Genomic DNA, 11,017 nt, shown 5'->3' on the forward strand with positions numbered 1-11,017 from the left:
TTCTCTATTCTCTATTACCCTCTCCTTTTGTAGAAAAATTTAGCATTGAATTGAAAGGCAATGACTACTAGCCTGAGATGCAGTACGGCCACAGGAGGAAAAAAAGTCTCTAAATGCTTTGTGAAAGGAAAATCTATAATCTATGCTGGCCTAAGTGCCCTCTTATAAATTTCATGTAGCAAGCTTGTTTAGCCTTGGCTTTCCCAAGCTAATGCTCTCTAATTTGGCTCTCAGAATTCCCAGGTGGGATGAATGCTGAGAGTTTAGTCCAGCTTAAGTTCCAGAGATGCTTTCATAATGATAAAAATCCATCAGATAGAGATGTCCTAGCTTTAGAGGCCAGGTTTTATGGCATTTCACATATAAAATGCTTTTCTTCATTTTGAGAACTCTTCCCTCAGTTTCTTCTTTTGATTCAGATTGGTCATTTCACAAAGAGGCTGCTTCCTTCTCTTTACAACTCTAATTGGCAGCCATAGACTTTGGAGAAATGGTTAAAGCAGGACTCCATCCAGGCAGCCCCTATTCAGAATGATTGCCTTTTTCATTAATTCATGACTGAAGCAGAATTTGCAGTGGATACTCCTGAGAACATAGTTTTAGCTGCTGTACATATATATTAATAGGCATAGATGAATGTTGTTCAGCAGAATTATTCCAGCCTAGCTAAACACGGTGTGAATTAACTAATAATTTAAATGTCCATTTCTCTTTGTAAATGAGGCAAGTTATATATAAAGTAATTCTCTGGTCACTTATGTAGTAAAATTTAGTGACAGGCATTTTTTTATGCATGTAATGGAGCTGTATCTAAGTTAACACATAAAGAACTGCCACAAAGATCTTTATGCTATTAACTCACAGATACCTTCTGCAAATATCAGGGGCTAAATTTTGCAACTGATCAACAGGAACAGTCCCTTTCAAACCTCCCCTCTTTTCTCCCCATATCTTTTCCATTATGTATTAACATAATAGCAAGTATTATGTTGGAAGTACCAGATGGCCATTGGCTGAAAAAAAAAAACATATTTTTTCATCCTCTAATCATGACACATCTGTGTAATCCTACAAAATAATTAGATATACCCTAACAATATAGATTGAATTGGTGATTCATTTCTCTTGTTCTCTTTTTAAAATAAAACTTTGAAGGGTGAAACTACTATGATAATCTGCAGTACTCATACAGAAATTGCTTACATTGCAGGGTTATTTTTTATATTTATGTTGAGAGCATTCTTATTTTATTAAGTAAAGGATGAATACTAGAAGTACCAAATCTGGGTACAGAAATCTATACAACCATCTGGTGGCAGCAGAGAGATTTTAAAAAAACCTCTAGCTCTCTGCTGCTATCTAGTAGTCATCTGGATGTTTGTAGACTTTAACCAATCAACATCAACAGGCACATAGAGATAAACAACATTAACATATCATTCAAAAGAATCAATAAAAAGAGTAAAAGGAAACACAAAGACTAGAACATCTCCTTCTAGCAATCATCATCCAGATAAACAACGATTAAAACCTGGAGCAATACCAGATATACAATGAGGCAAGCAGTAAACAACACACTAATCAATGAATTATCAACTCAGACTTATAATCAAGCAGTAAACAACTTAAGGAACTTCCAAGGAGAAAACAACACCTGCACCAATAACGTGTTTTCCTGAAAGTAAGACCTACCCCCAAAATAAGACCTAGCTTGATTTTTTGGGGGTGGGCCTAATATAAGACCTAGGCGCATGCCTAAAAATCAAGTTAGGGTATGGGGGGCATGGAGCTGCCCCACGCACCCTGCGCCCACTTACCATTGCAGCCTGCCTCTTCTTGCCAGCCCACTTCTTCTGCGGTATCCCCAGGATTGCATTTCACAGTCAGAGGCCTTTCCAGAAGGCCTCTACAGCTGAGAACCAAGCTACAGATTCAATCCGTAGCTCAGTTCTCAGCTGCAGAGGCATTCTGGAAAGGCCTCACATGGCAAAATGCAGGCTGGAGCTCCATTCTCAGCTGCAGAGGCATTTCCTTCAGCTGCAGAAGAAGTGGGCTGGCTGGCTGGTTGGGGCTGTCAGTGCCGGAGGTGAGTGGAAAAGGCACCCCCCAAAAATAAGACCTGGTGTCTCTTTTGGAGGCAAAAACAAACAAACAAACCGGGGCTTATTTTGGGGGAAACATGGTACTAATGAGGCAAGCTGCTGTGTATAAACAAAGAGCAAACCCCACTCCCTTCTAACACTGATGAAGTTACCTACTTGGATAATGAAATTTCTGCAAGAAAATAACTAAGCTCAGAGAGCTCCAAGGACTCCACAGTTCAACACTGAACTATATATATTCTCTTCTGTTAACCAAAAAACTTGGTCCATCATTACCTTGACAGGTATGACACTCTCAGTTTGTTGATCCAATGCAGTTCAGATCAATACCCAACTTGCTTTCTAAGAGACAAGTATATATCTCCAAAGAAGATGGGCAGTTAAACAATATGAAATACCAATAAATCAATCAATAAAATATTGGAGATAATTGCTGGAGATAATACTCCCTTTAAAAAAAGTGTCTTGCTCATCACATAAAATAATGCTGCTTCTGAAAAATAAGTACATTTAACTATATAGTTCTATTATAACAGTGGTTCTCAACCTTTTTAATGCCGCGACCCCAACCGGTTGTAGGTCGAGGACTACCCAACCAGTCGTAAGTCGAGGACTATCCAACCAGTCATAAGTCGAGGACTTTCCCTGCCCGGGAGCGCCGCGCATGCGTGGTGCCGCCCCCTGCGCTGGCCGAGGCGTAGCTGGCAAGGGGCAGCGACGGCGCAGGGCGACCACCAGGGCCCCATGTGCACCAATAACTCTCCCTGCGCCTGCCGACCTCCCACCTCCCACCCCTGGCCCTCTTTTACTTACATTTTTAGTAGTTGCTCAGCAGGGAGGGGTGGAAGCTTCCAGACAGCTCACCTTCACTGCAGACAACTTGCAGCACCGTTTGCAAACTGGGGCTTTTGGTGGGCTCAGCAGGGCAGAGACAGCCTGGACAATTCCTATTGGCTTTTGAAAGCCAATAGAATTAGACTCTATTCAAGAGAGTCTATTCTATTGGCTTTCAAAAGCCAATAGAATAAAAGGGAGTAGCACAGCTAAGGAAAAGGGGAAAAATTGGCGGACTGCGTTGTTTGGCGACCCCCGTGAAATGGTCGTTCGACCCCAAATGGGGTCGCGACCCACAGGTTGAGAACCGCTGTACTATAATATACATAATGTAAACTATTTCCATCTAGATAATCATTCTTAAAAAATAAGAACATTTATTCACACAGAGATATTTACTTATTCTTGATAAAACAATACATATGCTAATCTGTCACATTAATATTTTGCTAATTGTACTAGGAGCTCAAAGTCGTCTTTCTTGATAGAATAATATGCTGCTTTTCATGAATCTTTCTGACAATATTTCCTTTTTCCAGAAATTGTCTTTGGCAATCCTTCTGGAAACTTGCTGAGTTATTTACAGTGTCCTCTGTAAAGTCATTTTATTTGGCTAATATCAAAATTTTAGAGTCTTCTGGCTTACTATGTAATTGCTAACTGGACAAATTTGCTGTGTAACTAATCCAGAAAGAGAATATAGCAGCAACCGGAGTCAAATTGTTGAAGATATTGGAACAGATAAATTTAAATAAATAAATAAAGGAAAATATAATCCTGTTTTGTGTCTGTGTATGTGATATTCTGATAAATATTCACAGAATAAAAGTTTTATGCAGTGGGGTGATTATTGCCCCATGTGGCCATAACTATTTCAAATGAGAATTGTATATTTTACACAATTTGAGAAATGGGAACATTTTCAGTGTAATAGAATCAGCAACATTAGCCTCTTTATACCACTTTCTAAGAAAACTACATTTAAAAATACTATTGGAACAACAAAACTGCCCGAGATATATGAGATGTATATAAAAAAAATCAAACTCCATAGAAAAAGTCAGGCCCCATAAACAATTTGTTATATAGATTATATTCAATGTTTGAACTGGTTGCCATTTCCTTCTAAACATACCCTTTGATGCACATCCTTTGAACCTTCCTAACTATGTAACATTTTCTCTAAAAAAATAATAATAAGAAAACATATTGTGATTGGTCTATGGGGCCTGACTTTTGGTGCACCCATTAGACTGGCATATTTGAAGAGGAATTATTGCCAGCAAAATTATAATTCAGGATTTATGCATACAATCTAGATAAAATCTTTTCAGAAAACCATATTTGTGCACATTTAAATCACTGAACCATCCTTCTATTCTGTTAAATATACAAAAACTCCCAATTGCTGGAATACATTAGATAGAATTAAAAAAAGAAGAAGAAAGATCATTGTTTTTCTCCAGCACCTTCTGCCCCAAGTGAAACTGACAGGTATTTTTGAGTAGAAAATAGAATTTGATCTTTTTGCACTAACTCTATTCTCTAAACTGACAGATCACTTGTAATAAACCAAGCGGGACCAATAGCTTCCAACCCTAAAACATCAGTCTGGTATATTCCCAGCCATGTAACATTTTAAGATTGGTCTAATCACTGATCTCTGTAAAAACTCTTGTAGTCCAACAGGTTTTAGAAAATTCCAAGCTTCGTTAACTCAGCCACTCATTCTGCTTCTTCATTTTAGGAAGCTGGGGGCTAGTTGTGGGCCAGTAGTGAGGATAATAGCCTATTGTTTGAAAAAAAAAATCCAATTATTTTCTCAGATTGAAATAGCAGCACATTATCAGATGTAATTTACTCAAGCAACCCATAAGAGACCACGATATTCCTTTACGTTTGTGTGATAAAATGGATACCAACTTTCTGTGGGAAATTAGTTTCAATGCCCTTGTTTTATTTCATTTTCTACCCAAGTCTCTATAAAACCTCTACTCAGATTGATCTTTAGAACTAAACTGGAGCAGAATTAATTGACAAAGGTCAAAACCTCTTGTCAATTAAATACTGAGTAATTTGTGCAAAGGAAATTCAGTTTTCACTTGTGAAAAATCCAAATTTCAAAACTGTTGCTATGAGGCCATTTGGAAAACAATATTAGGCTTGGCATAGGCCAACAATTTGTCTCCAGCAATTTACTTGGTGCAGTGAAGTTGACACTGATTCTAAGCTTGCTTCATTTTTTCTGCCCCACTTTATATCTGAACCACATTATAATGATCTCTGCAAGGTAGGTGTGATCTCAACTTGGGAAAAATGGTTTTATGTCCAGATTGAATTCAGAAGTAACAGTTAAGAGTAAAAAGTCAGTCAATGATGGCCATGGTATGTGTAAGGTAGCGTGTCTTTGCCTTACCTATTTTTCACAATTACTGGAAACGGTGTTTCTCAAATGGGAAGTGGTTGTTTAAGCAGTGGAAACATTGACCTGATTTGTTTTTACTGACATTCGTAACTTACTAGACTTTTGTCTTTGGTGCTGATATGACTGCACTCAACAGGCAGAGGCCAATGATGAAGGCAATTCTTTATCAACCTGTCATGAGAATGACATGTTTCTGTGGAAGCAGAAGTTGACTGAATGGAATTATTTGAGGCCATTATTTCTATAGCTTGGGGCCTAACCAGTTCATTATAGAATAAGAGTATAACAGACTTGGAAGGGACCTTGGAGGTCTTCTAGCCCAACCCTCTGCTTTAGGTGGTATTAGGGCTATGGCAGTGGTGGGATTTCAAATATGTGAACAACTGGTTCTCTGTGTGGCTACTGCTTCCGGATGTCCATTCTGGGCCTGGGCAACAAAAAATTAGCTACCGGTTCTGCCAAAATGGTGTGAACTGGCTGAATCCCACCACTGGGCTATGGCTGCAAAGAGTTTTGAATGCAAGTTGTCTCTGGAAATCCCAAAATCCAGTTGCTCGGATAACAATTCTGGCAGTGATTTTGCAAATTTGTACAGTGTTTGCTAAACCTGTACAGACTAAACAGCAATCCTCTGTTTATCTTCATCCTGTACACTCCTGACTATCAAAAGCTTCTGAAATTTATAAGAGGAGAAGATTTCTGAGCCACTGGAAATCCTCAACCTGCTCCTCCTAATAACAGATCCATTGTGCTATAAGGGCAGTCCTTTCTTTGTTTGCAGATTCCTTAGGCAATTTACAAGTATTCTTTTGGGTTTTATACTTGTTATAATTGTAGCACAGAAAGAACTCATTTTGACATTGTTGATAAAATGAACACTACCGTCTTTAAAAGAAGAATAGAAGAATTTGGAATGGAAGCTCAAGCAGGTTCCAAGCTTCCAGTTAAAACCAGCCATTTTCACAGAACTTATTAACAGCCTTTCTGCAAGGATATTTCTCCAAACTCTGGAGGGCATTTCCTCCCCTTCACCATTTCCTTGCCCCAACCGCTCAAAAGTGTGTCAAGCCCAGCCAGCCATTCTCCTTATTGCTTGTAATGTCAGCTTGGACATGAGGAAGGAGAACGGAAAGAAACTATACCTAGTCAGAGCTCAATCTCATGATGATTTTGAGGGGAAAAAGTTCCTCTCATCCCATTCCACCAAACAAGCCGGACAATAAATTGCCCCCTATCCAGACTATGGGTGTCTATTTGAACAACTGATGTGTGAGGCATTTTCATCTTAAAATACCTGGGAAATAATGGAGAGCAAGTGAGACCCCAAAGGAAGACAATTGTTGGCAAAAAATCTGGAGGAATGCTGGAGTATTTTTTTGGTCTAACACATTTTATTAAAATTTATTTTAATAAATTTATTTATTTTTTTGTGAGCTGAAGCTTATTTCATCAGATGCATGAAGCGGCTAGAGTGATGTAGAATTTCAGTTGGGGTGAGATGAGGGAAAGAAGAAGATGGAAGAGAGGAGAAGGTAGATTGGTTATTCAGATGCAAGTTATATAATGGGGATATTACCAGTATTTTACCAACAAACAATTACAGTATATTGTGTTAAAAATCCAGTGTATTTGTTGAGATTGCCTGAGTTTGAGATTTGCTTGAGCTGGTTTTAGGCAAGAATTTACATTGATGGGAGAAGACAAAAGCCCATAACCTTTAGAGAGCTGCATAGAAAGACAAGGATAGCATACTTGAATTGTGTTAGTACTGGGATACTCCATTTTGTCCATTCCTGATTATAATTTCCTGCCCTTATTCCCCCCCCCAGTTCTGTCCTTTTATTTAGCTTTTATTTTAAATGCTACTCAGCTACTGTTCAAAACTATGACACACACTATTATATGGTTAAAGGTCTAAGAAATATGTACCAATATCATTTGACATTATTTTTTGAAGACATAGTGCTTCCACATCAGTTAAAACTGCTCATTTTGGCATTTGTTATTTTTATGTATGGCACTGATTACTTTCCAGCTTTGTAAATATATAGTATTTTTCCTTATTTTATTTTTCACTAGTGAGGAAGTGTATGGTTTACTTAAGGAGGGAAGTGATTTGCTATTAACAATTAGATACTACCTTTTTAATGTATGATGATCAATCATTGTTTAGGAGATTCCTGAAACAAAATTATCTCTGTATGTATTAAACAGGTATGTCCACTCTGCAGCTCACAGACTGCATGGGGCCCTGGACAAGTAGTAATGCAGTTCCACAAAATCATAAAACTTTTGTCTATAGTATGTGATTGTATATATATTAACTATATTATATATTGCAAATGTGGCCGGACAATTCCTCTTCATACAATGTGGCCCGGGCAAGCCAAAAGCTTGGTCACCCATGAAAAGGATAAATTGAGGGTCTTGTATTTCATCAAGGAACTGTATCTATATTTTGCATATTTTTTCACCTGAATTTTCTCTAATAAAGGAATTGATCAAGTTACAGTATATAACATTATAGGGGTAATAGGCAACATAAACTAGTGCTTTTGGAACAATCTAAGGCATAAATGAACAGCTTGAATCCTACAAAATCTATCCTCAAATTCTCTGTGTTATTTTAAGGATAGTAATAAATTCTTGAATACATGGGAATAATCATTGTAATTGCACTTAATTCATTTTAATTGAATTTGAATGAAATAAAATTTAGGTTTTATCCTGGCCATAGTAATTTTTTGTTATGGACTTGCAGTGAGGTTCCTAGCACATGGCTGCAAGACCAAATGCAGTTTTCATCCAAGAAAAAAAAAAGCATGCTTTTCATTTAAGGCACACACACATACAAACACACACACACACACACACACACACACACTCAGACATTCCATGTTAATCATTAAAAATTCCACGATTTTATAATTTAATAATTCTAGTTCACTCTGAGCATTCAACAAAAATGAGCATCAACTACTATCATAAAATAAGCTATTAAATTGTTATTAAACACACCCACAGAGTATGCTTTTTTTTTTTTTACAATCTTAAACTGAGACAGACATTCCAGATTCAACTCAAAAAGTGATCGACAGCACGCCTGTGTGGTAGATGACTGGTCCTGTATGAAGAAACCTTTTTTTTTTTTCTAATGAAGAAGGAATGACAAGCGAGATGATGCCACGTGGGCATGATATTTGTATATATGGAACTGCAATTGTCTGCCTTATTTCAGGCCAACAGAATGAGTTGATCTGCCAAAATTCAAAAAGTACACATAAATGTACATTGCTTGTTTGGGTGTATTGGACTAATTTAATCTTTAAATAATTATCTTGGATGAGTAGCTAAATGTCAACGCTGCAAATATTGTATATTCTTGCTTTTGACAATATGCAGAATTGTCTGGTAATTATGGGGTTAATACAGAGCAGAAGAGGGGTTGGGGGTAAAGCCGGGAAAGAAAGAGGAAGAAAACATTTGACCTTCACACTAATTGGATAATGTGAGATATGAGGGCTAATTTAGGGAGGGAACATGCTGATAATTTAACTGCTCAGAGGAAGATAACTTAGATCCTAGCATCCCTCCATTGTGCCTGTGCCGACATTTTGTAACAATAAAAGACTTTTAGGAAAATAAATGCCTGGAAGTTCTTTGGAATGTTTCATTAGCCGGAACCATAATACTAAAATCCTTTGAGAGACTATATATCTAGGTTAGCCAAAACAGTATAATGAAAACATGAATTTGAGGGGGAGAGGGGGTTGGTCTTTCTTCTTTGCAATTTCTGGGAAATATTGTCCTGGGTAATAGACCATTGATGCGTAGGATCAGTAATAGAAATGATGACTGATAACAAGCTATACAATGCATGGCCTCTTTTTCTTGAAGATGGTGTTAACTGTGTTCTGAATAAAATCCTTCAATAGAATAGGGCCTCATTAGAATGATCCATTGTCAATAAGTAGGCTCAGCTGGTACCAGCAAAGACAAGGGAGAACCTCTTATTTAAGGTCAGAGTCACCTTCAGTCTTATTGTGATAGACCAAGAGTTCTATTCAAAAAGTAAATATCACCAAAGAAAAAGTGGTGAACCTATGAAACAGTGGGAGAGGCAGAACAAGAAGTATATGGCACAAGAAGCGAAGATGTAAATTTATATTTCATAAATTAAATATAGAAAAATATAGAAATATAGAAAAAGTAAAATATTCCAATGACCAGAATAAAAGACTCCCCCCCCCTTTAAAAGGGCCTTGGCACATAGGAGAACTGAGAGCCGAGGTGGCGCAACAGTTAGAGTGCAGTACTGCAGGCCACTTTAGCTGACTGTGTTTAGCAGGTCAGAGGTTCAAATCTCACCGGCTCAAGGTTGACTCAGCCTTCCATCCTTCAGGGGTAGGTAAAATGAGGACCCAGATTGTTGGGGGCAATGTAAATATATATATATATATTGCTTACTGATGTACACCGCTTAGAGAGTGCTTGCACTTAAAGCGGTATATAAGTCTCATAAATAAATAAACACCATCATTCTCATTTACTGCCTGATATTTCTTCTTTAAAACTGAAGTTTGATTGGACTAAAAAGGTACAATTTTAATAATAAACAGATTGATTTCAAAAGTATTTTTGAAGCTGAATTTTTTTATATATTTCATTGTAAGGCTGTCAATGAATAGTTTTTGGCTGGAGTTTTGCAACTAAGACTTAGTAGCCCTTGAACATCCATAAATCTTAAATATATGCATTCCTGAAATTTTTTCATCTGTCAGCTTTTGCATTTCCTAATGTTAGCCCTTTTAGATAATTGGAAGCTATTTACAAAAAATTGACAACCAAATTCCAGCAACTGGATGGATGGCAAATGAGGAGAAGATTCTACAGACCCTTTGCAGAATTTTATGAGAGCTGCTATTGTACCTCACTAGGTTCCCAGGCTTTTTAATATTTTCAAACAAATAAAATACCTCATAGTAATGTATTTCATGTTGCTATATTTTATTTTTTGCTGTGATCCTCTGACTCTTGCAATATTATATTTGGGTGGCTGGACAGAGCCATCCTGTTGAACAGTCTCTAAACCCAGTATGCAAAGCTGGGACAGGGAAGCTGGTAGAATTATTTTCTGTATTAACCAAGGAGAGAGAAATAACTTGCTAGGGATGAATTGAAATCAATCTGGATTGACTGATATTTCAGAAAATTAACTTGGGCCACTACTGCACATTTGATCTCCCCATTCCCCAATTTCTTTATATAACAGTTCACTCTCCATCAGTAAAACAAGGAAAAATGACATTCCATTTCCTCATTAAATGGGCCACAGACATGCACTGACAATTCTTTTTTTGCTGAATCTTCATGACTTTGCTTTCATCCGGTCCCATACCTGAGGCAGCCTTAAGTCATCCTTAGTTGTATCCATGTTAAAATAAAATACTTTGCCTCTCATCCTAGCACAGATTTTGCATTCTATTGGTGATTCAGAAGTGAGACCCCTGGGGGGGGGGATAGCAGTTCCCTATTACCCCTTTTAGAAAGTTTGGTGCAATAGCTAAGTCATCAGGCTAGAAACCAGGAGACTGTGAGTTCTAGTCCTGCCTTAGGCATGAAGACAGCTGGGTGACTTTTGGCCAATACTTACCTC

The sequence above is a fragment of the Crotalus tigris genome, unplaced genomic scaffold (genome assembly GCF_016545835.1).
Source record: "Crotalus tigris isolate CLP2741 ecotype Arizona unplaced genomic scaffold, ASM1654583v1 scf7180000017568.13789103, whole genome shotgun sequence".
NCBI lineage: Eukaryota > Metazoa > Chordata > Lepidosauria > Squamata > Viperidae > Crotalus > Crotalus tigris.